This window comes from Poromitra crassiceps (assembly GCF_964638095.1).
Source record: "Poromitra crassiceps genome assembly, chromosome: 30".
Lineage (NCBI taxonomy): Eukaryota > Metazoa > Chordata > Actinopteri > Beryciformes > Melamphaidae > Poromitra > Poromitra crassiceps.
This window is the reverse complement of record NC_139652.1, coordinates 7,334,579-7,346,563: the sequence shown is the minus strand read 5'-3', so window position 1 is coordinate 7,346,563 and position 11,985 is coordinate 7,334,579.

The following is an 11,985-nucleotide window of genomic DNA, read 5'->3' as shown; positions in this document are numbered from 1 at the left end:
CACTATCTTCACCACTGATCTGAGAAGAGGTGTGATACTAACACCACTGATCTGAGAAGAGGTGTGATACTAGCACCACTGATCTGAGAAGAGGTGTGATACTAACACCAGTATCTCCACCACTGATCTGAGAAGAGATGTGATACTAACACCAGTATCTCCACCACTGATCTGAGAAGATGTGATACTAACACCACTGATCTGAGAAGAGGTGTGATACTAACACCACTATCTACACCACTGATCTGAGAAGAGGTGTGATACTAACACCACTATCTACACCACTGATCTGAGAAGAGGTGATACTAGCACCACTGATCTGAGAAGAGGTGTGATACTAACACCACTATCTACACCACTGATCTGAGAAGAGGTGTGATACTAACACCACTATCTACACCACTGATCTGAGAAGAGGTGTGATACTAGCACCACTATCTTCACCACTGATCTGAGAAGAGGTGTGATACTAACACCACTATCTTCACCACTGATCTGAGAAGAGGTGTGATACTAACACCACTATCTACACCACTGATCTGAGAAGAGGTGATACTAACACCACTGATCTAAGAAGAGGTGTGATACTAACACCACTATCTCCACCACTGATCTGAGAAGAGGTGTGATACTAACACCACTATCTCCACCACTGATCTGAGAAGAGGTGTGATACTAACACCACTATCTCCACCACTGATCTGAGAAGAGGTGTGATACTAACACCACTATCTCCACCACTGATCTGAGAAGAGGTGTGATACTAACACCACTATCTCCACCACCGATCTGAGAAGATGTGATACTAACACCACTATCTTCACCACTGATCTGAGAAGAGGTGTGATACTAACACCACTATCTTCACCACTGATCTGAGAAGAGGTGTGATACTAACACCACTATCTTCACCACTGATCTGAGAAGAGGTGTCATACTAACACCACTATCTTCACCACTGATCTGAGAAGAGGTGTGATACTAACACCACTATCTCCACCACTGATCTGAGAAGAGGTGTGATACTAACACCACTATCTTCACCACTGATCTAAGAAGAGGTGTGATACTAGCACCACTATCTTCACCACTGATCTGAGAAGAGGTGTGATACTAACACCACTATCTTCACCACTGATCTAAGAAGAGGTGTGATACTAGCACCACTATCTCCACCACTGATCTAAGAAGAGGTGTGATACTAACACCACTATCTCCACCACTGATCTAAGAAGAGGTGTGATACTAACACCACTATCTTCACCACTGATCTAAGAAGAGGTGTGATACTAGCACCACTATCTTCACCACTGATCTGAGAAGAGGTGTGATACTAACACCACTATCTTCACCACTGATCTAAGAAGAGGTGTGATACTAGCACCACTATCTCCACCACTGATCTAAGAAGAGGTGTGATACTAACACCACTATCTCCACCAGTGATCTAAGAAGAGGTGTGATACTAGCACCACTATCTCCACCACTGATCTGAGAAGAGGTGTGCGCACACCAATACACAAAACGATGGCGCCAAGGCGGCGTGTTTTGGCCGCCCTGCCAACTGACAGAGGCTTGTTGTGTTGCGTCGGGGCCGTGGTGGGCAACACTTTCTATCCATGCATCTGCACCCGCTGGGACGGGACAGGAGCAGGGCATTGTGCCCCCAGCGCCGGCCCTCCTCCATATTCATATGACCAGGGCGGAATCTAATAAACGTAGGCTTAGGGGACTCAATTGTCTCACACGGGAAAAGCAGGGGCTAACTGTCCCGCATCATGAGCAAACAATGTTCCGGCTTTGAGAGCGTGGAAACGGGCTGCCGCCATTCTCTGTGTGATGGGATAGACTGTATAGGGAACGTGAAGAATGCAGATGAGGGTGGATATCTTCTCCCTGAGAACACGATTCTATGGAACGTGAGGAACGCAGATGAGGGTGGAGATCCTGTGAACATGTGTGTAGGCTGCTTACATTTCTTCAGACACGCGTATTCTTCTTCGCTTCTCTCATGTTATCCCTCGGCCTCACTTTGTTACTCTTTTCAAATAAATCAAACAATCGGTTTGATTTATTCTAGATTTCTATATTTTCTCCATATTGCCAGAAACGACATACATTGGATTATGTTACAATCCAATGTATGTAGTTTCTGGCATCTCATAAATCATTATGATATGCATGGAGGATACAACCAAACTTTTGTATACATCTTACTCACTATTCTCTGACTTGGCCCTGTGAATATGAATACTATTAGATCAACTGTTCTAAGCAAAGTCACCAATCAATAAAACAGCAGCCATTAATAGGATACTTTTTTGCTGACTCCGCAAACACCCAAAACTCTACACAACTCACACCACACTGTAGTCCCATAACGTCTACATAAAGCTCTACACAACTCACACCACACTGTAGTCCCATAAGCTCTACATAAAACTCTACACAACTCACACCACACTGTGGTCCCATAACATCTACATAAAGCTCTACACAACTCACACCACACTGTAGTCCCATAACGTCTACATAAAACTCTACACAACTCACACCACACTGTAGTCCCATAACATCTACATAAAACTCTACACAACTCACACCACACTGTAGTCCCATACACTCTACATAAAACTCTACACAACTCACACCACACTGTAGTCCCATAACATCTACATAAAGCTCTACACAACTCACACCACACTGTAGTCCCATAACGTCTACATAAAACTCTACACAACTCACACCACACTGTAGTCCCATACACTCTACATAAAACTCTACACAACTCACACCACACTGTAGTCCCATAAGCTCTACATAAAACTCTACACAACTCACACCACACTGTAGTCCCATAACGTCTACATAAAACTCTACACAACTCACACCACACTGTAGTCCCATAACGTCTACATAAAACTCTACACAACTCACACCACACTGTAGTCCCATAAGCACTACATAAAACTCTACACAACTCACACCACACTGTAGTCCCATAAGCACTACATAAAACTCTACACAACTCACACCACACTGTAGTCCCATAACGTCTACATAAAGCTCTACACAACTCACACCACACTGTGGTCCCATAACATCTACATAAAGCTCTACACAACTCACACCACACTGTAGTCCCATAACGTCTACATAAAGCTCTACACAACTCACACCACACTGTAGTCCCATAAGCACTACATAAAACTCTACACAACTCACACCACACTGTAGTCCCATAGGCTCTACATAAAACTCTACACAACTCACACCACACTGTAGTCCCATAACGTCTACATAAAGCTCTACACAACTCACACCACACTGTAGTCCCATAGGCTCTACATAAAACTCTACACAACTCACACCACACTGTAGTCCCATAACGTCTACATAAAGCTCTACACAACTCACACCACACTGTAGTCCCATAGGCTCTACATAAAACTCTACACAACTCACACCACACTGTAGTCCCATAGGCTCTACATAAAGCTCTACACAACTCACACCACACTGTAGTCCCATAGGCTCTACATAAAACTCTACACAACTCACACCACACTGTAGTCCCATAGGCTCTACATAAAACTCTACACAACTCACACCACACTGTAGTCCCATAAGCTCTACATAAAACTCTACACAACTCACACCACACTGTAGTCCCATAGGCTCTACATAAAACTCTACACAACTCACACCACACTGTAGTCCCATAAGCTCTACATAAAGCTCTACACAACTCAGACCACACTGTAGTCCCATAGGCTCTACATAAAACTCTACACAACTCACACCACACTGTAGTCCCATAACATCTACATAAAGCTCTACACAACTCACACCACACTGTAGTCCCATAACGTCTACATAAAGCTCTACACAACTCACACCACACTGTAGTCCCATAGGCTCTACATAAAACTCTACACAACTCACACCACACTGTAGTCCCATAAGCTCTACATAAAACTCTACACAACTCACACCACACTGTAGTCCCATAGGCTCTACATAAAACTCTACACAACTCACACCACACTGTAGTCCCATAAGCTCTACATAAAACTCTACACAACTCACACCACACTGTAGTCCCATAGGCTCTACATAAAACTCTACACAACTCACACCACACTGTAGTCCCATAGGCTCTACATAAAACTCTACACAACTCACACCACACTGTAGTCCCATAGGCTCTACATAAAACTCTACACAACACACACCACACTGTAGTCCCATAGGCTCTACATAAAACTCTACACAACTCACACCACACTGTAGTCCCATAGGCTCTACATAAAACTCTACACAACTCACACCACACTGTAGTCCCATAGGCTCTACATAAAACTCTACACAACTCACACCACACTGTAGTCCCATAAGCTCTACATAAAACTCTACACAACTCACACCACACTGTAGTCCCATAGGCTCTACATAAAACTCTACACAACTCACACCACACTGTAGTCCCATAGGCTCTACATAAAACTCTACACAACTCACACCACACTGTAGTCCCATACGCTCTACATAAAACTCTACACAACTCACACCACACTGTAGTCCCATAACGTCTACATAAAGCTCTACACAACTCACACCACACTGTAGTCCCATAACGTCTACATAAAGCTCTACACAACTCACACCACACTGTTCCCATAAGCTCTACATAAAGCTCTACACAACTCACACCACACTGTTCCCATAAGCTCTACATAAAGCTCTACACAACTCACACCACACTGTTCCCATAAGCTCTACATAAAGCTCTACACAACTCACACCACACTGTTCCCATAAGCGATCTCTGAGCGTTGCTCCAAGCAGGAAGCATGTGGTCTAATCCGTTTCCTTTGTGTCAGGTATCTCAGGTATCCTGTGTGGAGATATGTTACTCATGTAAGACACAAGTTTGTTGGTTAGTCTACTGTTGGCTGTGTGAAGCTGTGATGTTTTTGTTACCAATGTAAATGCTCTCATTGCCAGTTGACGGCAGGTAATTCAATATTAGTATAGGTGCCTTGTTCAAGGGCAGCTGGCAGTAAGTGGAGTCTCTTCGCTCAAAGCTAGTCTTTGAAACTCCGAAAGATGATGTAGGATCTAATAAAATTGAGTATGTGAGCTCTGTTTCAAGTTCCTATTTGGCCACAGCTATGCCGTTTCACGTGCGATCGGTCTGAAACCTTCAGGGTGTGTAAAAGGTGAGTGATGATGTCATCAGGGATGATGTCAAAAGTGATGTCATAAGGGCACACACACACACACACACACACACACACACACACACACACAAGGAGCCATGTGTGTTTACATTTTAGCAGATCGTTCTTATCCAGTGACTTACAATAAGACTAACAGATGAACAAGCTTAAATCCTTGTATCAGCAACATTACAAACAGAACACAGCATGTATCATTATCAACAAAGCAAGTATTAAAGGAACACTCCGCCAATTTTCAACCAGCTTTGTATCATTACAAAATCAGTAGTAGCCTATATCAGAAAAAAAGTTTGTCAGGTATTTGTTTAGTTTGACAGTTATTGACAGTTGATTTTAGTTAAGATGTGGACCAGTGATTTCATTTGTGCAGCATGAATGACATCACTGGTCCACAACTTCATTCAAATCAACTCTCAATAGCTGTTAAACTAAATGAATGTCTGCAAAACTGTTTACAGTTTTCTGATAGACTACTGATTTTGTAATATAAAATATAAAGCTGGTTGAAAATTGGTTCCTTTAAATAAAAGACCAACAAAGAAATCTGTTATCGCATTCGTCACACAGCCATGCAGACCGGTGAAATCCATCTCCGCACTGCTGAAAAACTCTGACATTTAAACACACAACAACCTTCAGTGGGAACAGTGCAACACAATACACAGCCACAGAGCGAGGAAAGACAATGCAAAGCCCAGCAGTGCCATACAGGCATTATTCAATCCACTTTCTCAGCTTCTTTCTCCCATGCTTCACTGCACCAAACTCAGCAGCCCTCTTCAGCAGGCACGGCCGATCTATCACCATGAGGATCTAAATGGCCTAGTTAACCGAGGATCCCATTACTGCTGCTGCAACTCTCGCTTTCCTCCCCTGTCCAGCCTTGATTTGTTACCTGGTCATCTGTCTCCCCAAGGCAAGCTCCCCCCCCCCCCCCCCCCCCCTGCCCACACTTGGTATTTACACTTTTCTCCTGCGCTATCGTCCACGTTTACACTGGCACGACTCTGTAGAGCAGAGTTTCTCAAACTATTTCATGTGGACCCCTAAACTGAAACAAATTAGACCACCATTTGATAAGATTTTTGCTTTTAGATGTTTTATGATAGAAAGTGTATGACCCCACTTTGAGAACCACTGCTGCTGATGTAAATCTGATGATGGTAAATCTGCATACAAAAATCGATCGCGCAGCTCGCTGATCACAGGCGGCGCTGTGGGAAACCCCTCGCACGAGAACCAAGATGGCGACGGCCAAAACGCCAAACTGGAGGCTTCAAAACGAGAGGCCCCAAACCGCTGGGTGACATCACACTCACTATACGTTCATCTTTTTTGACAGTCTGTGCTTTCAGCATTTTGTCAATAAAAGTTCAATACAAAGTTCAATATTTGAAAATAGCATTTTGTTTCCCCATATAAAAATGTATATACAAAAATGACATGCCACTTTGGTGAGATAATTACATTTGAGCCTAGCCTACATAACATTTTAGTAAGCTTGAAGATTTTTTGGGGGGAATGTGTCGATGTGGGTAGATCAGCATTTATGCCATTTCTTTGTATACAAGTGGAAACAGGGATGAAGAAATCATAGTCAATGTTACAGTTTTTTCACAGTCACAGAGAAGGTCCCACAGTGGTCTTCACAGTCACAGAGGTCTTCACAGTCACAGAGAAGGTCCCACAGTGGTCTTCACAGTCACAGAGAAGGTCTTCACAGTCACAGAGAAGGTCCCACAGTGGTCTTCACAGTCACAGAGAAGGTCTTCACAGTCACAGAGAAGGTCCCACAGTGGTCTTCACAGTCACAGAGAAGGTCTTCACAGTCACAGAGAAGGTCCCACAGTGGTCTTCACAGTCACAGAGAAGGTCTTCACAGTCACAGAGAAGGTCCCACAGTGGTCTTATGGCCCAATTCCACCGCAGGTAGCAGCGCGGTCCCGCTCCGCTCGACTCGATAAATGGTCTCAGCCCAGCCAGGTTTGATTTGGGGCTGAGTCGTGCTACTTTTCGTCCCTGCCTCGTCGGGGTTCTATTCTGCGAACCCGGGTTCATACGGTGACGTGAAAACATTGTAGACGACTGATTGGTCAGGCAGAATCGTGTTTACTCTGTCTATCCTACTGACTGTCAATGCAGCGCTGCATACCAGTTTAGTGGGGGCTTACCTTCTCTTCTGTTATGCTTTTCCATCAGTCTTTTGTGTTGCTGCCTTCGCCTCTGGTGAAAATAAAATCGTGGCGGTGGTTTCAATTGTCCAAAAGTCAGCTGCTCTCAGGAAGCGCTTGTGTAGTTCAGTGCTGCGTCGGCTCCGCTAGGCCGCAGGCGCTTTGGTGAAGCTGCAGCCTTGCCTGGTGAGAGGCCGCCGGGGTAGAGGCTTCACTCTAGCGCAACCCCCGTCCCTCGCGCCCGTCCCTCGCGCAGCGCATGTGAGTTTTGACTAACAACAAAGTGATATCCATTCTCCTGGCCGATTGTCACATTTGCCCATGTACACTGTAGGTCATTTAGAGGCACCAGTATTTCATAAACAGTTTAAAAGTTCTGTGTATGGATTTAATTGTAACGTTATATGTTATAGCCTACTTCGGAACATGGGCGGTCGCTATGACGACCAGGTGTGGGCGGGGGCAGATGAACGGCGGTCGAAGCAGAACGTCCATCGGGTTGAAACAAGTAGAGCCGAGTGGTGACGGGCTGTGCAGGGCTGTAAAATGTGGTGGAAATGAGCCATTATACACAACAAAACGACATCAAGATACAGCCCTGACTGATCCAGCCACTCTTGTAGAGACAAAGTATGCATTTTCTGTCAAAGCACCACATGTCTAAAAGGTAGAAGCCCTTACATAAAATGGCCTGATTATCAGCAAAATACCTCTCTGTAACTCGTCAAGATTCAGCCCAGATATTGCAACCTGAATGGCCCTGTGTCCATTGTGATTTTGGCCGGTGAATTGTCTCATTGTGGAGCTAATGGTGGAGGAGATAAGGTTTTGGGGGCTGTTTAACAGCGCAGTCCCCCTGGCTCCAGCACTTGTGGCTGGCCAATGGAGGCCTGGAGGTGTAGGGTTACCAGCCCAGCAGAACAATGGGCCTACTGCCTGAGTCAGCACTATCTCTCTCTCTCACTCTCTCTCTCTCTCTCTCGGCCCACTCTCCCTGCTGCTCGCTCGCTCGCTCGCTTTACCCCTCCACCAAATCTACCCCGCCAATGGTAGCTTTGTGCTTCAGAGAGTGAACACACACACACACACACACACACACACACACACACACACACAGACACAGACACATACACGCACGCACGCACGCACGCACGCACGCACGCACACACACACACACACACACACACACACAGAAAGAAGGAAGTCAGTGGGGGTAGGGAGGATTATGAGGAAAAGCAGCAGCAGCCATACGCTGTCTGCACAGATGTGGTGTTGGCCCCGCCCACTTCTTACTGTATGCTTGAACTACTGACTGGTGCAATTTTGATCCATTCTCAATAGGAATTCATCTGAAAAAATATTATATAGATATTTTGCTCTTTTTCCAGCCTTTGAAAACGACAGGGAATTATTTATATTAACCAGAGTTTTTTGTGTTGCATTATAAAGGTGTGCCTCCACCAGGCCTATATGACTCTAAAGACAGGATTGTCTGCAATCCTAAAACAGACGTTTTTACAATGTTGACCAAAAACCACACGAGCAAAACATGAATGTGTGATTTTAACATTCAGGCTTATTTTTAAAAAGCTGACCAATGGATTTAAACCACCTTATCTCAGTTACAGCTCAGCAGACGTCGACAGTACGACAAAACAATGGGCCAAAAAGCAGACAACCACACAATCATAGGAGTAACAGATTAGATATACCCATTATGGTAGGCCTAATCTAATCACAAAATAATAATAAAAAAAAAACGATTGTAAAAATTCAGATTGAAAGGTATGCCTCAGAAACTATCAAACAGGTCGGAAGTAAGTATGTATGTGCAGGACTGCATTGAAAGCTTATGATGACCATTAAATAATATAGATACAATAGATACAATGTATATAGATACAAAATGCCACTGTGGTTGAAAATGTTATCATGTGTGGACAGCTGGAGTGTCACAGCATGGTGACAGATATCTCTCTCTCTCTCTCTCTCTCTCTCACACACACACACATGCACACACACACACACACACACACACACACACACACACACGCACGCATGCACGAACATGCACACGCACGCACGCACACACACACACACACACACACACATGCATGCATGCACACACACACACACACTCACCCTCTGCCCACCAAAATCATGACACCCTCCTTCCTGCCCTGCTCTGATAGCTCTGGCTGGTTTCCTGTTCTGTGACCCACGACCCCCACCCCCACCTCACCCCCCGCTGAGTGTGTAACACATTACTTACAGTAGGCTAACCCCTCCCTCCCTATCAGGCAGCGAAGGGGCGGGGTGCAGGGGGGCATCTAACCTCTTAGTAGTCATTATTAAACACCTCCTCCTTGTTAAAAGATAATACCGTTGTTCAGGGCCGCTGCTGGCCATTTGGGTGCCCTAAGCGTAATTGTTTTGTGGTGCCCCCCCCCCCCCCGCAAAACTTTCAATAACTGTCAAACGAAAGACTGCAAAATCATTAATTATGAACGATACTAGTGTATCTCACATTACATTACATGTGGCAAACAAACAATTGTTAGAATTACTGTACATGTCAGCAAACAAGCGATTGTTAAACTGTACATGCAAGCAGGGGCGGACTGGGATCATAATTCAGGCCAGGCATTAGATACCAAGCAGGCCAGGCCAATACGGGCTGACGTGTGTGCCGGCGTCCGAAGGGCGGCAGCAAATTTTTTGGGCTGTTTGAAGCCCAATTTGGGCCATTTGAAGCCAGATTTGGGCTGTTTGAAGCCATATTTGGGCCGTTTGAAGCCCGATTTGGGCCGTTTGAAGCCAGATTTGGGCCAGTTGAAGCCAGATTTGGGCCGGTTGAAGCCAGATTTGGGCCGTTTGAAGCCCAATTTGGGCCGTTTGAAGCCCAATTTGGGCCGACTCCAATTTTACAATGAGATGCACCCACTTTAACCCTGAATAAAGTAATAAAACCACTAGTAAACCAGTAGGCAGCGCCTGGCCTGCTGTTCAGTGAGTGGCCTGACTGAGGGCACCAAAAAAAAAAAAAATTTTGTTTGTTTGTTGGTGCCCTCAGTCACATGATGCCCTACGCAGTCTGCGTACTCTGCATAATGGGGTGCGGCGGGCCTGCCGTTGTTAGTGAGGGCAACATGTCACTTGATGGCCTTATTCCAAAAACCTATTGAAAAGTGTTGTAGGGCAAGAGGCTACAAAATGAAATGCTCCCATTAATATTCTGTAACTATACGCAATGTAAACACAGCTTTTAATATTCTGTAACTATACGCAATGTAAACACCGTTTTTAATATTCTGTAACTATACGCGATGTAAACACAGTTTTTATTATTCTGTAAGTATACGCAATGTAAACACAGTTTTTAATATTCTGTAACTATGCGCAATGTAAACACCGTTTTGAATATTCTGTAACTATACGCAATGTAAACACAGTTTTTAATATTCTGTAACTATACGCAATGTAAACACAGTTTTGAATATTCTGTAACTATACGCAATGTAAACACCGTTTTGAATATTCTGTAACTATACGCGATGTAAACACAGCTTTTAATATTCTGTAACTATACGCAATGTAAACACAGCTTTTAATATTCTGTAACTATACGCAATGTAAACACAGTTTTTAATATTCTGTAACTATACGCAATGTACAGTAAACACAGTTTTTAATATTCTGTAACTATACACAATGTAAACACAGCTTTTAATATTCTGTAACTATACACAATGTACAGTAAACACAGTTTTGAATATTCTGTAACTATACACAATGTAAACACAGTTTTGAATATTCTGTAGCTATACGCAATGTAAACACAGTTTTGAATATTCTGTAACTATACGCAATGTAAACACAGTTTTGAATATTCTGTAACTATACGCAATGTAAACACAGTTTTTAATATTCTGTAACTATACGCAATGTAAAAACAGTTTTTAATATTCTGTAACTATACGCAATGTAAATACAGTGTAACTATACGCAATGTAAATACAGTGTAACTATACGCAATGTAAATACAGTGTAACTATACGCAATGTAAATACAGTGTAACTATACGCAATGTAAATACAGTGTAACTATACGCAATGTAAATACAGTGTAACTATACGCAATGTAAATACAGTGTAACTATACGCAATGTAAATACAGTGTAACTATACGCAATGGAAACACAGTTTATTCTGTAACTATACGCAATGTAAACACAGTTTTTAATATTCTGTAACTATACGCAATGTAAACACCGTTTTGAATATTCTGTAACTATACGCGATGTAAACACAGCTTTTAATATTCTGTAACTATACGCAATGTAAACACAGCTTTTAATATTCTGTAACTATACGCAATGTAAACACAGTTTTTAATATTCTGTAACTATACGCAATGTACAGTAAACACAGTTTTTAATATTCTGTAACTATACACAATGTAAACACAGCTTTTAATATTCTGTAACTATACACAATGTACAGTAAACACAGTTTTGAATATTCTGTAACTATACACAATGTAAACACAGTTTTGAATATTCTGTAGCTATA